We start from the raw sequence: 19,457 nt of genomic DNA on the forward strand, positions 1-19,457 counted from the left end.
GGGGCTGCTTGCACGGTGCCAAGGGCAGCATCTAGGCCGAAATGGAGAACAATGGTGGTGATTCTCCTCGTGATGAAAGGCACTTGTTACAAGCCTGAGTGGATTGGCCTGTGCCGGGAGAAGACAGTTCAAATACCTTGTGCTGTTCAGATGACAGCCGACACGAAAGGCACAGCTATCCATAAATATCCGAGGACAAAAATAAGATTATCTTCTGTTATGGTAAATAAGAGAGAAAAAGCAGTCTATTTAGAAGTCTGAACACAAGCAGCTTCTCAAGCTCATCTTCCATCTTCAGGCTCGGTGTAAACTCTCGTACTAGACAACCTCCCATTGAGCTTTTCACAGTATTTGGCTGCGTGTGAGAGGATGCTTCGCTTTTTACCCCCCCTTGGCCATTCCCCCCGCACACTGCGGTGGTGCGAGGGTGCCCAGAGCCGCAGTGAGACGCCGTGTGTCCCGTGCCTGCCGCGCTGTGTGTGTGGCCCCGGGCCGGCTGCAGGGCTGTGTCACTCCCCGGGCCGGCTGCGGGGCTGTGTCACTCCCCGGGCCGGCTGCGGGGCTGTGTGTGGCCCCGGGCCGGCTGCGGGGCTGTGTGTGGCCCCGGGCCGGCTGCGGGGCTGTGTGTGGCCCCGGGCCGGCTGCGGGGCTGTGTCACGCCCGGGGGCTGAGCCCCGCCGGGTCGATCCGCCAGACAGCTGCCGCTCGGTGCGGTCCGTGCTGAGCCTCCTGCCCGCCGCAGGACCGCCGGCTCTTGCTCAGCACAGATACCAACAGGGAAGCTCCAACAGCTCCCGCAGAACAGCCGTGCCCGTCATGGTTCCCGTGCCTTCCCCTCCTTCCTTCCCTGGCAGGCGAGACAAACCCCCCGCCCCCTCTGCACAACCAGCCCCGTTGTTCTCTCTGCCGCTGGCGGACCTGCCGGGCCCGGCCCACCACGCTCAGGCAACCCGAGGTGCTATTGCTTCAAGCAGATGAAAAGCCCCACGGTAAAGCCGCCGGCTCGGCTGGGCTCGGCACGCCCGGGCCGGCGGCGCTGCCAAGCGGGAAAACCCGGGGTCCCCGGGCCCGCGGGCCGGGAGGCGCGTCCCGCCGCCGCCAGGGGGCGCCGCTGTGCCTGGCGCGGCGCGGCCGCTTCAAAGTGGGCGGCGGCGCGAGCGCGGCCGTTAATGGCGCCCGCCCGCCGCGGGCGCGCCCGCCCCCGCCCGCCCTCATCCGCCCTCACCCCACCCTCCTCCTCCCCCGCCGGAGAAAAGACCGGGAGCGGCGCCCGCCGCGCACACTCCGGCTCCGCGGGGGGTGGAGACCATGGCTGGGGCGGCGGCGTCCTGCCGCGGCTCCGCGGGATAGCGCGGGACAGCGCCGCGCACCGCCTGCGGGCCGCCCCGCGCCGGCAGGGGCTGCAGCGGCACGGTAAGGCGCCGGCCGCGGCGGGAGCGGGGCCGCCTCCGGGGGCGGTGGGGAGGCGTCGCTCCCCCCGGTGGGGCCGCGTGAGGCGGCGCCAGAGCGCGCGGGGTACCCACGACCCCTTTACGCGAAGGGCTGTGCCCGGCGTTCCCCGCGGCGGCGGTGTCCCTGTCGCTGTCGGCCGCCGGGAACCCCTGGCCGGCAGGGCGCTGTGGCTGCGGGGAGGGCACGGCGAGGCGCGGGCTGCCCGCGGGAAGCGCTGCCGCCGGCGGAGAGCCGCGTCGGGGGCGTAATGACTGCGGCTCCCCAGCCCCGCGTGTGCTCTCTCTTGGGTTTTCCATAAACGAGCGAAAACGTCTCGAAAGAGCCCAGTGCTCTGGAATGCAGTAGCCGTTCTTTGGGGAGAGGGCAATAATGACTATAGGGGTCTGTGGAGTGCCACCCCCAGCCAGTGTTCTTAGTACAAGCGGAGGGTGCAGCCTGGGGAGAAACCGGATCGTTTGGGTTGCAGGGGTGGAAGAAGTAGGGGTAAAGGCTCGCCTTTTCCTGCCCTGAGCTGAAGTGATGTTGCCGTTGACTTTTTTTGAGCTGTTGTAAGAACCCATAGGTACGAAAATGAGGCTGACAACCCCCCCACCCCAGACCAAGTGTATCTTGTTCCTAAACAGATGAGGCCCTGCATCATGTGTTTATTGCTTCTATAGAACTGGAACAGAGAGTGTCAGCGGGGCAGGCTGATGGAAGAAGATACCGGCTGTTTGACTTTTTGCTGTCACTTCTGCCCTGGAACATAATATTCCTGTTCTACAACAAGCATAAATGGTGATTTATAAATAGATCCATTTGTTTATATTGTTCTCCATGTAGCCAAACAACCGTTTACATTGGGAAATGGATTGCTTCATTTCACATTAGCTTATCAGTGCTGGCCCAGGAGTGGCTAAACTGAAGCTACATGTTTTTGGGCAGAGTGCTACTAGAGAGATTACATCAGTACTTTAACTTCTGGTGGCTGGCCTGTCTGCTCGTGTGTGCTTATCTCACAGGCATCAGAGGCTAGTGAAGGGGTGATGGGGGGGGTAAAAGAGTGTGCAGGGTTGTAGTATGGTGAAGGGAAGACTTGTGCCTTTAATGAAAATGATTAATTTATACTTTATTGGGACTCTACAGTGTGGGAAAACTTAGATTATTTCTTTCCTGGCAGTCAGGTGTCGAGGTGTCCTGACATGAAGTTTGTTAAATACCCAAGAAAAAGCAGGATCAAGTGAGAAGAGTTGTGGTAAGGGGGAAAAATAGTTCCTTTTGTTCGGGAGTGTCTTGAAAAAGACAGGATTTTCCCCACCACCATCCCTGCCCCTAGGATGAAGTTTTATTTACCCCCTCACCCTCCATTTCCCTGGCCATCATGTCTCATTATCTTCTTGTGCTATGTGTGTATTATGAGGAGGAGAAACCATCTGGGATTGAAATAATAGTACAATGATGGGTGTTTCAGTTTGATATAACTACTTTGAATAAGCCATCCTTTACGTAAAACAGGGTTGATTTCCCCTCATATCTAAATCACCATGATTCATATCCTAGGAGCTGCTGGATGAAATCATGTGTTTGTTGTCTGCAGTTATTGTAGATTTTTGCCCTTGAAGCACAGTATTAAAAGTTACACTTTTACACTATTAGAAGTATCACAGACTTTTTTTTGCCTAATTCAGTATTTTAAGGAAATAATTTGTGGGGGAAAAAAGGCTATATAGCTGTTTAACTTTTTTGGTTTTAAGCGTATGTTTTGTTTTTCTCCCCCAATGCTACATTCCAAGTTCTTGTTGGATTTAATGTGAGGATTTTTATAACTTCTGACAACTTTTCTTTCAGTTAAGGCCGTGGACAAAGCTGCTGTCTTAAACATGAGTTTTGGCTGCACTGTCATACAATGGGTATGAATGGCTTCAGTGTATCTGCTGTATTTTCAAGAACGCTCTCATAGGCTGGCAGAAAACTCTTATTTGCCCTCCCAGTGCTGATTCAGGGAAGAACAATGGCTCTGATCATCCTGCAGCCTGGTCAGCGATTACAGACCTTTTCTCTCCTAGAGACCTGGTGCAGCAGGGGAACTGGATCGTGTTATACTTACTACCCTATTTCCTGTGGATTAGTATCAATAGTTATGTGATTGAATTAGTTGTCTGTGGTTTGATTAGAAGACTTGCTTTTCCTTGTGTTCCTTTTTACATCTTGAGTTACAAAAAGGAAATGAATAACAATTACAAACTAACCCACCATTCATTTTGAATGGTGTAGTGATTCTGCTGTGTCTAACTTAGGCTGTGGTCAGCTGTTCATTCTATAAGCCAATAGCCTATTCTCTATTGCTTTGCAGAAACAAGCTCATAAAATTCATCTTTCCCTGACCTTTTGAAGGCGATCAGACAAAAGAGATCATAATGATAATGTCTGTTTTCCACTTCTGATGGCTAGGACAAACTGTTGAAAATATACTTGCTCTTCTGGCTGCTTGCTGCAAAGTGATAGGAGTGGTTTTTTTTATTTCCTAATCAACTGAGATCAGAAATGCTTACAGTTTTTCTGCATATGCAGTCAGCAAATTCTGGAGCTTGCAGTGATAGTATGAAATGGATTTTCAAATAGCTTGGTTATTTGCTGATGGTGCCATTTATAGTGGTAACACCATTAAGTGTCTTTTCTCAAAAAGGCTGAAGAAAATGAGGAACAGAGAAAGCAAATCAATATGTCCGGTAACTTTTTATTTACTGTGAAGACAGAATATCTTGTCAGATGGTTCTAGTCTTGGCATGACTATGTTATTTCCTTATTACAACAGCATTTTCACCTTTTTATTCAAAGAATATCAAGTGAATGGTAGTTTGTTGCATTGAAACACCTTGCTGTTATCCTCCAGGTATCAGTATGACAGTTTAATACAACTTCATCCTGTTTATATTGAATGGAATGACTTGTGATTGAAAAAATGCACTAAAGCTTATTAAATACCAACTTTTTCTTCTTCATGATGTGCAATGGATTATCTGAAATACTTCAGAATGTGAATGGGTCATGCAGGTTGTCTGGAAAATAAATTTCTAACTTACCAGGTTCAGGCATAATTTTTTTCATTACATACAAATGTTCAGCTTTGCTTGTACTGATCACTGCTTTACTTGTGAGCAGCCAGACTCCATAGTTTTGGAGTTTTTATTCTTGAATTTCACTTGGAAATTTTATTGACTGTTCTATTTCTGGAATATTCAGATTATTTTCTGTACCCATAAAACTCCAGTATGAGCTACAAGCTATGAAAGCTATCACTATGGCTCTTGGAGGCAGTTTCAGCAGCCTTTATCTCAACTCATATTGGATAAGAATTGTATACTGTTCTACATGTACAGTCCTTGCAGAAGACTCATATTTAGCCAGGAATATCAAATATGAGGAATATGAAAATGAAATAGGAAAATATATTGAGGCAAAAATCCATTATTAGCCCTTGATAATCTGGTACACAATCAGCTTCTTCCTATGCTTATTATGTCATTGCTGTTCAGCAGTTGATTGGCTTCATGTTTGATTGCTGATGAGGATCTGTGTGTGGATTTTATAATCTCACAGATACGAATTTTTCTACATATACTTTTTATATATATGTATATAAAATATATGCTATATACAAAATTTTATGCAATGTATAATAAATGTATATTTTTTACTTTTAATTTCTCTAAATGGCATCTGATGGGGGTAGGTCTGACAGAAGCATCAGAAGTGGTTGCATTCATTCTGTCCTCTTATATAGTGTTTTCAGCCTGAGCTGCCTCCCTGCAGTGACAACACAGGATGGTTGTGGTGATATGGGTGAGCAGAGTCAGTGCTTTGTCCAAATGCCCCCTCCCTGGGGTGACAGCAGAGGTCATGCTGCATTCTGTAAAGCAACTGTATTTTTCTGGTCCTGGTGCTTCAGACAGTGTTTGTCCTCTTAGAAGAAAATGAATGTTTTTTAAGTCTGGGTGTCCTTCTTTTACTACTTAAGGGAAACAGCTTTCCCTTCATCTCTATTCCCGTATTAAGAAATACATCCATGCAGACAGAATGAGAGCAATGCTCTGTGACTTGTGTGGTCAGGCTCATGCCTCCAGTACAGTCTTGTAACAGAAACTGCAAGTTCAAGACCAAGATATGTGCAGTCAGTGTATATATATTTTTAGGCTGGTTTTCTGAGAAAATAGAAATTGCATGCAACTCTCTGTGAATGTCTTTCATTCTTGCTGTTAATTTCTAAACCTTTTGAGCGATTCTGGTTGCATTTGTGAGAGGGTGGTATCTCCAATAAACCTACACCTTTTCTGGCATTAGGTCACCTTGGCAGATTGAGGTTTGAACTCTTCCTACAACTTAGACACACACTTTTCTAGCAAACTAGATTTTACTGGCTCAGTTGGTTAGAAATCAACTTACATTGTGTTCCTATTTTTTGACACTGTTTCAAATTATACTGTTCCTTCATTTCTGAATGTTTTTGCAACAGTTTTGAATATGAAGAGGAGCAAGTGTTTAGTCTTTAGCCCCAAGATTATAATATGGCAAAAAGTGCATTATGAGAAAAGAAAGATGCATTGATTTTTAAAAATATTTTATTATTGTTCTTCATATATGTCCTCCTTATGTTAGTTCCTGTTTGTTAAAATAATTATTTTAACTCTTGTCTTTTATTAGTTTTGCTTTGTAATAGCAATTATTTGGACAGCCAGGAACTTTTTTTTTGGTAGTTGTATTGTATAAAGGTTGTTCGCCAAATGGAAGAAGACTTAATAGGATGCAAACTGAAGCAGTTCAGTCTTATTTCTGTATTTCTCCTCAGTATTTGTTTTGTGTAAACAGACTCTGTGTGAGCCTTTCAGTTAGCTGATCACTTTTGCACACTGGTATCTGTTGAATACATCTTGTGGTCTTTGTTTGTCTTGTCACGCTGACTTGATTAATGTTGTACCATCATCTTCGTTCATGAATAATGTATTTCCTGTCATGCAGTTGGATGGAGCCTAGAGGATAAAACACACCTACTTTCTTAGATTAATTATGCATTACTTCTACCTTTGATGTGTGCTGTCTGTTCTTACTTTTGTGAAAAAAGTGCTGACCAAAAAGATACATGTTGAGAGTGTATAAGGTGTGTTAGATTTGTGGAAAGGCAGACAATATTTAAAATAAGAAAAAGAAACAAACAACCAAACCAAGCCCCAACTTTGTTAGAGCTTTCTGTTCTTCTTTGTACTTCTGATAATTATTGACATCTTGTATTTTGAAAGGTTTTCTGGTGATTTCTTATTACTTTAAATCACCAGGTTTTCCTATCAATTACTGTTTCTTAGGTGTGTGTGTGTTTAGCTTTCTAGCAAAGATGTGACAGTATTCATTAGGTCTCACTGTGAGAGGTAGGATAACCATAGTCACAGCTGTAGGATGCGTTTGCCAGCACAAATGGGCTGTTGGTTATTCCATCTTGTTGTTTAGTCTCATTGATCCTCAGGACCACACTTGGAGCCTGCTAGGCTCTGGCTTGCTCCGAAGACTGAGCTGAGGTCATAAGCTTTGTGCCTCAGGTAAAACAGAGCAGTGTTCTCTTCCTGTTAATCACTGAGAAGCAAAACAGGTTAAGCACAACATGGTGGTCAACCTTGCAGTTTCTGCAGGAGCTGAAGCCAACCGCTTCCAGAGGGTGCAGGGTGTGGTATCTGTAGTTCTGATGGTAAGCACTTAAACATCTTCTGAATTTATGGATGCTCATCCGTTCATATTCACCTGCAGGGTGTAAGTTTATATCAAGACTGAAAACTTGTTTGTTTCTCTTTACCATGTGATATGACAGTCCCTGGCCTTGGGGAGGGTTGTGCTGGAAGAATTGTTGCTGTGTGAAGCTTGCTCAAAGCAGTGCTGCTGACCCTGGCACCTCTCCATGCTGTTGTTGGCTCTGCTCTGTGTGTTTGATTGTGCTCTGTACTTTGGATCCTTGTGGCTCTGAGGGAGCCATTCTCCCTGTGTGAGTTCATCCTTCTCTCCACTGTAGTTTTTCACCTCTGCTGCTTGTTGAAGCAAACAGCTTGGCTCCATCAAACTTCTGCTGTCACTGGGCATCAGCTGTGGTGGTGTTCAGAATATGTAACCTCATGTCATCTGTCTCCTTACTTGCATGATGTGATGTCCCACTGGAGCAGCAGCATTGGCCATTTACTTTGCATGGATTTATGTCTGAAAATCCATTCTGAAAGGTTTTACCACTGGCTTTTATTGAGGGTGAAACATAATAGTTCTTAGTGGTTTTACTGTCTTAATCCCTTTGCATCTGTAGTCACTAGGAGTGTGATAAGCCACTTCTGTCTTCTGTTCTCTTTTGTTCTAGCCTGTCATTGTCTTAAAAATAATATCTCACTTCAGAGGAAGCAACAGGGTAGTTCTAACTTCAGTTCATGTTACATATTTAGTCAAAAATCAAGGTATGACAAATTCATAGACAGCTCATAAATCCAAAGAATGTCATAGTCTTTTTTAGCAAACTGTCAGTTAGTGCTAAATATTTGCATCAGTCACTTGACATTTCCATTAGCTCCTTAGAAAGATGAAGTTCACAGATCTGAATGAAATATGTTTGACTGTGTTCCCTGCTTTTCAATTTAAACTACTGCTGTGAAGCTTTCTAATAGTTACAGATAAATGTGTTTTCACGGGCTGCTCTTCCTTGGAAAGTTTACTGTTTTGATCTGTCTTCTCTGAGAGGTCTGCAAGGGTTTTTTTTGGGTTTTCTTTTCCTGTGCTCTGAGATTCTACTGCACTGGACTTCAGACCAACACAGGCATGTCCTTGTAACTTTTATTAACAGGAGTAGTTGCTTTTGGATGGGATGATTCACCACAGCTGCCAATATAAGGAAGAGTCAAACCATCGTGCCCCTTCATTGTGCTAATAATAGTGATGTACCATTTTGCTGGCTGGCAACACTGCTGTTAGAGGCAGCTTCAGGAGGGATTGCTGCAAGGGCAGAGAGTATGTCTGCTTTATCCCTTTCACCTTAGTATATTTTCTCATGCAGCTTCATTTCTCACCCCATGAGACTGAACCTATCCTTTTCATTGAAATAAGTGTATTTTCACTGTGCTATCAACCAGTTCTGATCTTGAACTGTGGAAGGGCAAAGATGGTGCTATTTTTGGAGGGGAAAAACAACTCAAAAAAACCCTGCAGAACAGAACAGTTTTTATGCTGTGCTGGACAGGATGTTACTAAAACTATAACCTGGAGAGTTCCAGGGTGAAACAATAAGTGCACATAAGGATGTTCTATCAAAATCACCTCAACTAATGTGGAAGTCCACTTGTTTTCCCAATACCAAGGGAGTTTCCATGTAATTGCCTTAACATGGGACTTACTCAGCCCTGTTGGTTATGAAGAAACCATAGTAAGTGATCCAAGTATCTGGAGCTTTACAGGAAAGAGAGGAAATCATTCTCTTAAAAAAAAATAAATCTTTACAGTCAAACTTAAAAACAAGCAGGCTTAAATGAAAAGCAGTATATGTCTGAGCTCTTGGAAATTGCTGAAAGTCTGCAGAAAGTTGTTATCTTACCATTAGAAAACAGGTCTTCCTAGAAATGTGTAGGAAATGCTCTTTGTGGGAGCTGTAGACCTGAGTTTAGGTATTTCATATTAGTTAAAGTCTCTGTATTGCTGTCCAACTGTTTCAGTGCTTGAGTGGGAGAAAAGTGGAGGTTACACAACGAGATTGTTCCCAGACATTCATCAGGCTTTGATTTTTTTCATTCAGTGAAAGTATGTAGAACTCCACTACCTGAAAACAATAAATGTTTTAACAAGAAAATAAAGACTTGTGTTCCTATTTTATATGGGCACTTCATTTTTGAATGTATGCATCAGATAAAGCACATCATGTTTTAATGCATTTATTGAATGCTTGAAAGGGCTTTGTAACAGAACCTTCTGTGATTACACTTCTTAGGGAGTCTAAGTGCCAAATTTACTTTCTCTTTAATTGAGGTGGCTCCTGACATTTAAAACTATTATATACCTACAGTGATGCAAAGTCTGCAGAGAAGATTCCCTCATTTAACAGAGAACTATTTTTCCTGAGTATACTGTTTTCATATTTCTTTAAAACAATTTACTTTTCACAATAATAATAACACAAGCCTCCTCCAATTTCTTCTCCTCCATATTCTTCTTCCTACTCAGCAGCCTTTCAGTACATGGAAATAAGGAAATGAGGATATTTTGAAATAGGGATACTTTGCATAAATTATTTCCAAAAATATTTGCTGGATTTGAATGTTGACATTTTCTGTGGATGTTAACAGTTAAGGAGTATAATGAAACTGTCAAAGAAAAAAGATATGAACTCCTCAGAAAACAATAATGTAAATACAGGGTTTCCTCTCAATGCAGTATGCTTCTGTAGATGTCATCTATTCCAGGGAAGTAGCGCAGATGCAAAGAGTGGCTTTGGGGCAGTCTGTCCCAAAAGTGTTGGGCATCTAATGGAATGTCTTAAATTGTATGAACTCCTTATGTGTGAAGGCTTGATGTGCCCACCAATGAATGAGCAGTGCTGTGTGATGGGATAGATGTGAATTATTCAAGAACCCTCTCAGAGGGTATTGTCTGGTGTTAGCCATGAAGGGAGCCAGGTTGAATGGGCTTTTGGCTACTGTGGTGTTGCAAATTGCAGCATTGCAGCATTGGATCTTTTCCCTCTTTTCACGTGCTGTCCCTGTGGTCTCCTGTGTGTGTTAGGAGGGGATTGTTGGTTAGTTGACTTAGTTTTGTGACTCCATAGGAAACCTGAGGCAGAAAACTGAAGATAATTTGCATATGTAATTCCCTTTTCCATCCAAGAACCATAGTCCTCTCTTAACTGATAGTGCCTTTGGTAGTTGTCTGATACAGCACAAGATATAGAAGAGTACTGACAGTCACATCATCCAACAGGCATAGGGAGACTATCCCCAAAAGTTCCAGGGTTACAGGGAGCATATGCTTTGGAATAATACCATTATATAAATTTCTTCTTGCCTCCTATCTTTCTATCAGTCAAATGCCTTGTGTGTTTCATTGTATCTGAGATTATGGGCAACTTCTTTGGTCCATTTGTGATTGACTGACAAAACCAGGTCACGTTAAGTCTGTTGATTTCTAGGTTAGACTAAACCTTAGACCCTTTTTTAGTTTAATTTCTCTCTAGTATCTGTAAGTGATCAATAGCTTTAAAAATATTTGCAAATGAAGGAATTAAAAATGGGTTTATGTTCTCATACAATTTTGAGAAAGTTGCAAAAATCAGATTGTATTTACACCACAATCAGATCCCAATTGTGGTCAAATTATTTTAATATTTTTCCCTAGGAAATTGGACTAGTCATGTGGAAAAAGCTATTTTTTTCCCCTACACAATTGTATTATTTTTTGAAAGGCTGTGATCTGCCTACCTCTACCTTTTTATAAGAAAACATAGAATATGTAGTCAACTCTACTATGTTTGGGGATCTTTTGGAAGGCTTAGAAAAGCTCATCTGGTAAAATGAATATGAAATCGTGATTTCATTATTTTAACTGAAGGTTTTGATTGTTTTTTCTTCACTGGAGGGAAAAATAAATACAGGGAAGACATTTTCCACTCCAGCTTTTTAATAAGCAGGTGTGTATGTGGTGGGGAATTGTCTTCTTATGAAGACTTAATTCTGTGTACTTTTCTATTACATACAATAAACCTGATAGTTAAATCCAACCATCTCTTCTTAAAAATCTGAAATGAGAAAGCTTCTTTAGAAGTGCATCCAGGAGTTGGTAGAATAGTAATAGCTGTCGGGTTCAAAACAAAGCTAGCAATTAAATCTGGCCTATCATGCTAGAAAAGTATTATATTTCCCTGTTTTCAGCACACAGTATCCCCTGTATTAGTATGAATGGATCTATTAAAATGCCTTTTATCACTGTGCTTTGAGCTTTTCTGTCTTCATGAAATCATGTAGCTGCTTTCTCTAAAAAGCCTTTAAAGAGCTTCCCACATCTGATCTGATGAAAAGCATCTCACTGTTGGGAACCAGCCAGTCAAATACCTGTTCAGCCATGGTAACCTGAATAGCACTTGCCAGGAGAAAATGGTGTGGCATATATAAACCAGAGGGAAGAAGGGGGAGGACTGTAGCAGGTGTAGCTTCCTACTCTGCTTAAGGGAACCCATCAGAATTTCATCCCCTGGCTTGAGCAACAGTATACTTAAGCTTGCACTGGGCAGCAAGGAGCTTTACCCAGATTTCCTAAGTGCTTCTCTCTACTCTAAGCTGTACACTTAAATTTTGCTTACGGTTCCAGGATGTAACTCTGTGTCTCCTTGGCACAGGGCTTCAATTTGTTTGTGGCCTGTAAGTACCTGGCACAGCAGAATTTCCCTCTGACCAGTGTGTTGCTCCCCTGACTGCTGCAGGAGCTGGCACTGCTGAGGAATCTCGTCTTTCACCCTGTGTCCCTTCCCCCTGTGAGTAGGGCTGACAGTGTAGGACTGTATGAAATGCTGTCTCCTGGCAAAGCAAAGGAGACTGGTAAGGACATGTTTTGCATAATCACAAATTGTCACCACTGTAAGTAAAGTGAGAATCAGAAGCTTAAATTCCTTCTTGTGCATGTAACCTGTCAAACCTCATCCTCTTTCCTATGTGCCCTTTAGCGTTTGTCCTTGGACCCTGTGGCTGCCAGGCTGTGAGCTGCATCATAAGCTCTGACAGGATGAAGTGGAGAGAGATGAGTTCACGGCCATTTGTGCCTCCTGGCTATTCTTGGCTGACACAAAAAACAGATGATGGGCTGTCACACGAATATAGAGTAGATCCCACAGCCTTTCTTTCCACATCTGCCACTGTTCCTGTGCTGAGACTGACACAGGTTTCCTAATTCTTCTGCCTGTCAGCTTGTGGCTCTGTACAATACAGCTTTTTGTTGGGAAAACCATTAGAGCACATCAGTAAAAGCCTGCCAGGTGAATGGAACAGCAGCCAACAGTAAAATATAAACAAGTAGATAGGTATCTGTGCGAAATAAACTGAGAATCAAGATGTTCCAGTACTGGGCCTAGGCAAGACACCATTTAAAGTTTTCATTTCTAAGACAGAAGCTGAAAAAAAAGCATCCAATTACACTGTTTACCAGATCGTAATAATAAGTAAGAAACCACAAAGAATGATTTATTTCTTTTTGATGAGTAAAATGAAAGGTTTGTATACAGGATGTAGCTGTTCAGGTTTCTTGGTGAAAAGTTTGCCAGACATGAAGCATGAGGGACTGCATCCTGGAAAACAGCAGCTCTGCAAAAGTATAGGGAACAAGCTGGATACAGAACAATTAAGGTATCAGTACACCATTACAGGAAGAGAGGGCTAATTTAATCCTTGGTTGATGGGATTTTTAAAATAAGCATTTTTCTCCTGGCATGATAGAGATGTTATTAATGACAATAACACTTAAATTCTGTATCTGATTCTAGTTTTTACATCTTTAAAAGGTCTTTTGAAAACCTTTGGGCGGTCTAGAAAGAGCCACAATAATTATTAGAAGAGAAAAAAAATCCTGGAAGTGATGTAATATGGAAATGAAATGTGAGCAGCTGCTTTTTTTTCCACCTGCATTTTTAGTAGTAGTTACTGGATTCCTGTCCAGATAATTTTAATACAAACTTCATGTCATCCAAAGACAAATATCTAAAAAATGTTGAATGGATTTATTAGTCAGGTCATCTTTGTGAGATAAATTGCTTTGTTGCTGATGGTGGATAAAACATTAGTAAAAATGATAAAGAGAAAAGGCTGAGAAGACTGAGAAAGTTATTACAATTATGGGAAAAGCATTTGGGATGCTTTTATAAAAATAAAATTTGGGAAAAGCAATTACATGAATTAAATAAGAGTTAAAATAGCCCAGAGGCGTGTGCAGGAGATGACCATTGCTTATGTCCTTTCAGAAACTCTTGAAGCTGGATTCACTTGATTGAAGCCTGAGAAAAGGAGGAAAATCTTTCAGGATAAAAGGATAGCATTTTATAAACTAGGATAACCATTTTAGTTGTCAAAGATCAGAGAAAAGACTGCATTTTATGTATATTACGTGCATGTTCTTTGTACAGGATTTAGACATACAACTTACTGTTGAATACAATAACCAGTGTTCAGGCTAGGGGACTGGCAGGATGCTGGCTATTTAAGAAGGGCCTCTTGGGAAAGTTTGTATGGGAGGGGAGATAAGTGGTTTGTATATGTGTGTGGAGCTTAACCTAATAGCTGGATAACTCCAAGGAAATGTCAGAGAGAAGGATTGAAATTTCCAGTTTGGATAAAGAAAGAGAGAGAGGGACTTGGAGTAGGAGGTAAATCTGTGAGGTACTTCTGTAGCGAGGATAAACTGAATTTTTGTGGTTGAAAGAATTGCCCAGGAGCAAACGAGGAGTGACAAACACTGCTGATAAAGAGCTATTTGTTTCCTCAGGATCCAATCCCCACCCCCGGCCTTTCCTAGACAGAAGTGGGAGAGAGGGCCCCAGGAAGGCGGCGCTGGTAGAGTGGTTAGTGAAGCGCTGAGTGAGGTGCTGGCAAGGGCAAGGTTTTAAGAGGAAGAAAGAGATTAGGAGATGCCTAAGTCAGATGAAGCTGATGCAATGACTGAGAGTGCTGGCCCGGAACAAGGTGTGTGCTAAAAAGGAGAGCTGGCAGAAGAGATGAGAAACATCTGTGGTACAGCTTTAGAAATTGAGTTTGAAAACAGCTTAAACATACCCTGACTGTACAAAAGTCTGAACATCTTAGTTGCCTTGACAAGAAAGTGTATTGCATACAATTATTTTACTTTCCTTTTAAAATTTATTTTCATCCTTCCATTTAGAGAGTGGTAAGCATAGCTAGAAACTGTCTGAAGAGCTAAATGGAAAGGTGAACAGTCGTAGCTTTTCAAACCAGTAAATTGCCCTTCCTGCCATTAGAGAAAGTGGTGAATCTCTTGAGGTTTCCAGCCCAAGGCAGGTTGCATGCCCAGGCAGTATTTGTTATCAATGTAAAAGCTACTTATCTTGCTGTTGGGGTACTTGGAAAATGTGTAATAATTTGTGGTGTTCAGGTTAACAGTCTGATACATCCCATGGACCTTCTGACCCCAAGGTACAGGAAACCGTTTTCTTATTTTATGAGTAAATACACCATAATGAAAACAGATTATGATTTTCTTCCTGAAAGGTCAAGATAATTTAGGAAGAGGACAATAACAATTTTTGTCAGTTTCCCTAATTTTCAAGCAAGATTTGTTTTAAAGAAGTGAGGGGGGAGCCTTGTTTTGGTGACACAGCTGTTGGCTGAATAAGCTGTTCAGTAGCCTAGAATTTTGGAGTACATATATCTGAGCTTTTTTTTGAGCATTGGTTGCCTGAGTAACAGTAGTTACTGTTTGTTTTTTCTAGAAGTTTGGTAGATATTTTTCCCATATCACATTTCTCTCTAAATAAATATCAGTGGAGGGTGAGAATGTTGCAGGAATTAAATGATTACTTTTAGGATTTTTAAACATTAAAGCATCCTTCAATAATTACAAATATTTTTAAATAACATGTTGTTTAAAACTTAAATGAATAAGGAAGATGGGAATTTTGTATGTTTGGCTATAAACTTATTCCAAGCTGCTTTTTTTTTAATATTTGGCAACAAAAGACATGTTTTATGTTTAAAATCTACATGCTTGGTTTGAGTAAGTAAGTTTATGAGTATTTGTTGGAAAGGAACTGAGCTGATGGTTTATTTCTGAGAAAAAACACTATTGGATAAATTAGAAAAATGGGAAATGGCTTGCAGTGAAAGTAGGACTCCTGCCAGTTGCTGTTTTCTGAATTCATAGAATCATAAAATTGTTTAGTTGGAAAAGACCTCTAAGACTGTCAAGTCCAACTGTTAACCCGGTACTGCCAAGTCCACCATGAAATTTTGTCTGCTAAGACTGTGCTATCACATAATTTTAAAAGCTGCTTGGCAAAGTGGAACTCTTAGTTCTGGTTTTATACAGTCACTTGAAATAAAGTGTTATTATCTTATCTAATTATCTTATCTTTTGTCTTTCAGACACTACCAAAATTGTAGACTGGTTGGTGCTTTCTCATGGGATCCGTGTGACTGACAAAGGAGAGATTGTTGTGGTAGGTGTTTGACTTGACTGTCTTAATAATGCTTGTCCAGGGCATAGACAGATGCAATTTTCAATACAGCCATGCTTTTATAGGACTCTGATGCCAACAGAAGCTGTGGGGGGAGAAAAATATGCCTGAGAGATGGCTTTTACAGTCTTTGGAATTGCTCTTGTGGTTTCCCATAGAAGTGGAAGCCACATAGCCTGGGGTCGTGTAAGATGAGGGAATTTGTCAAAGTTTGCTTTTAATTATGGAGCTCTAACATGAAAAGGGTTGGTTCATTTACCAAAGAAATGTAGGAAAACAACTGAATCTGCACTCTAATTAGCTTCCTAGCAAAATCCAAGTCACAGAGACTTGTCTGATAGCAATCCTCGAAGCACAGTTTAATGGTACCACCTAAAATGGCCTCACTAAACTTTCATTTTTAAATCTCTGCATAACATATATACATGCATATGTATATATACACACATATAAAACACATCTAAAAATATATCTTCATCTCTGTAACAGAGCCTGTTTTGTTTTCATATGTGGTTTTTGATTTAATAGTTCCATTTTCTGTGTATTCCATGCGTTTTATATACTTCATACTCCAAATATGGGGATGATATAATAAAGTGATTTCCTTTTTAAGATAGCTACAGTTCTAGATGTACTCCATAGAAAATAATTGATGTAATTGGTAAATGTATCCCCAGTCAAACAAAAACAGAACACATATTTATCTTCAGATATTTTAGAAGGCAGCAGGTCTTACGTTTAAATAATGAAAACCTATCTATTTCTCTTTAGTTTGGAAAAGGTCATCCTGCGAATATCACTAGAGCTGCAAGTTCTGCATTATGCTTGCTCTGATATATGGCTATATGCAGAAATAATGGCATTTTTAGGATTTTTATTTGCCTTAGCTTGTGACTTGCTATTGGTAGTTTTCCATTTTTCCAAGCAATGCCTCTTTTGCACCCATTCATTTTCTGGAAATAGTACTAAAAAGTCATATACTTACTGACTAGCAGATTGTACAATTTTTTTCCCTCCTTTTCTTGAAAACTCATGTTCTTGGCTTAGTTATTGAAGTATAGTGGTGTTCTTACTTGACTCTTTTTGATTACAGGAAAAACCTCTTGTGAAAACATAATCATACCCTTGTTTAAGTATTGAAGATTTAATATAACAATATGTATGCTCTGCTTGAGTAACATATCTTAATAGAAAGAAGTACTTAATTACATAGCTAGTTGAAATATTTTTCATCTTTTTTTTTCTGTTCCATTTTTTAGTATTAAGTGAAAAAAAATCTGTATTTTCACATCTTTTTTACAGGCAGAAAATCTAAATGGGAGGGGGGAAGAAGAGAACATTTATTTTAAGACCAAAATGTCTGATACTGTCTTTCATATCCCTTGCTTAAAAAAAAAAAGCTGAGGTTAAAAAAAAAAAAAAATCTACAGTTTTATTGTTTTCTTCTTTAATTTAACTAGCCGATTTAAAATTTAAATACAAAGAATCAGATTATTCTTTTGTCCGTCACAGTGCTCTAGTTAATTGCTTTTATAAACTTTCAGCTTACAAGTAACCAGCATTTTTCCTACTTTTTGTAAGCTATGCTAGAAACATATTCTTCATTCCTGATATTTAGCAACTTGAAGAAAATCCTTGTAAGAAGTGAGAAATGGCAGGTTTATGCATGTCTGTCCTTGGGTTCAGTAATTACTTGAACTAGTTCCCCTCCCATTTATTGTCGTACTTTACCCTGCATCATGGGTATTCAGTGAGCAACCATATCTCTTCTTGGTTTCCATGTGGGAAGTTAAATGAGCCACGGTCCCTCAGCCTTTCTCTTTCCCTTCCGTCAGCTCTCCATCTGCTCCTGAAGAGTCCTATGCCTTCAGGCATGGTGGTCTGCCTCTGCACCTATTCATCACTGTATTCTTTCAGCAGTGCAGCTTATGTTCTCACCTTGCTGTTTGTTTACTTTTCTGCTGAGGTGCCTCTAAAGATCCTCAAACTTCTCCAGGCATCATATCCCACTTTCTGAAACACGAGGGAGAAAACAAATGTAACGTATTCAGGAACTATGTCCATTGTCTCGGAAAAGCACACATAACTGGTCAGTCATTTTTTCATTTTCTCAAACAAGTGGAAGCCTAAGTAGAGTGTGATATGTTCTGGGAAATGTCAAACAATTGTGAACTTCTATGATCCTTCCTGGCCTCTGATCAGTGTGAAGGCAGCTCTGACATACTGTGAACATAACACAGTTAAAATGTGCTTTGAGTTCTTGAATCTTTCTGCTGCCTTCCAACCCTATTTCGCTGAAATGGCTCTAAGGGGTTACTGAAATGGGGCATGTCCTGGCGGAGAACTGTATTGGAAAATATTTGTGCCATACAGATGATCATGAGGTATTTGTGTAAAGAACAAGAACATACCATACATAACTCAGATGATTAATACAAAGCAGAGAAGCATTGCCATCTGATTTTCCTGGTCTGGCAGGCAAGATCCTGCCACTCCTGTCTGTGTGATAGTGAGCATAGGGGGACAGCTCATTGATCTTTCCTAAACATCTAGAGAGGCTTGTGCTCTTGTTATCTTTAGACATGCTTTCATAGTTTGCTCCTGCTCATTAGTAGGGAGAAAAGGGAGCAGATGGGGAAAGTCAGAGTTTGCCAGTAAAATGCAGAATTCTTCTCTAATAATCTAGTGTTGGTTTGAAATTGTCAGATTTTCTATTAGAGTTTATAACTTCTGTCTTATTGTTTATAACCTTAAAATAGTTCTAATGTTTCATTTCACTGTGGAAGGAAACAAAAGCCAATACTTTGGCTTTGCTTCAGATAAAGATGTTTTCTAAGTAGCTGTCTGTAACCTTAATGGCAGTTGAGACCTACACAAACTGAATCATTGTACCATAATTTAGTGCTAAGTAGGTGATCAAGATCTAGTGATACAGTAATAATTTACATTACTATTATTATTATTATCATAATCATCATTGCTGTGCTATGTCTTATAGCAGTAGCCAAAGGCACAACTTGACTTAGTCCAACATAGGAAACTGGTAACTAAAATAAAATTTAATAAAGCTGTAAATATCTGTCCACAAAAGTCAGAGTGTTTTTTTACCCTGTGACATGGAGAAAGAATTGCATTGTGGAGGTGACAAACTCATTCTGTGATGTCAGCCACAAAGTAAAATTTGTTTTTAGTCATAGTCCATGGAACAAGATGAAAAACTACATTTATTTATTAGCTTTTGTCACAAAAAATATTCCCCACTAATAAAGAAGGGTTTGAAGATGGGATACATTTATCAGTGTGCAAAATTTTTAAAAATAAACTATCTCTGCACGTTCTAAAGCCATCTGCATTTCTTCATTTATCTGGTTGTTTGTGTGTTTGGGTCTGTGGCTAGCTCAGATCAGCATGGAAGTGGTTCTGACCAGCCATGGCCTTCTCAGCCTTCATGGTTTTCAATTCTTAGTTTTGAATGCCCGTCAGGTGCTGCAGAAGAGCTTAGCATCTTATTGAAATAAATAGCTGCAGGTTGCATTTCTGAGGCTTTGTTTCAAATGTTGGAGGGTTCTGGTTTTTTTTCCCTATATTTTTGTTATTTTGTTGTTGCAAGCTGTTTTTGGTTTTTTTAAAATCAGTATTAGCTTCTAACCTAGGAAAGTTTTGGGGTTATACCATACACCAAAACCTGATTAGGAGTTACTTCTCACCTCTTTTAAAGTTTGTAGAACTAAGACTGGCTGTGAATGTTTACTTTTTATATGGTTGCTATTTATATCTGACATTGACTTTTTGTAGT

General features: G+C 40.9%; 1 protein-coding gene across 4 annotated transcripts in view; it reads left to right on the top strand.

Annotated features, from left to right (window-relative positions):
* Positions 1-1,282: 1,282 nt before the first annotated feature.
* RNF144A (ring finger protein 144A) overlaps positions 1,283-19,457 on the top strand; it is a 60,508-nt gene continuing 42,333 nt past the window's right edge. Inside the window, exons 1-4 of one of the 4 annotated variants that reach the window (XM_014251458.2) lie at positions 1,283-1,413; positions 2,112-2,229; positions 2,612-2,686; positions 15,570-15,643. The gene's annotated coding sequence lies outside the window, so the exon portion shown is untranslated. The remainder of the gene's footprint in view (positions 1,414-2,111; positions 2,230-2,611; positions 2,687-15,569; positions 15,644-19,457) is intronic. The other 3 variants (XM_088052753.1, XM_088052754.1, XM_005521881.3) reach the window with 3 other exon arrangements.

Source organism: Pseudopodoces humilis, chromosome 3, assembly GCF_049639895.1.
Source record: "Pseudopodoces humilis isolate 2021_Gansu_Grassland_sample_001 chromosome 3, ASM4963989v1, whole genome shotgun sequence".
Classification (NCBI taxonomy): domain Eukaryota; kingdom Metazoa; phylum Chordata; class Aves; order Passeriformes; family Paridae; genus Pseudopodoces; species Pseudopodoces humilis.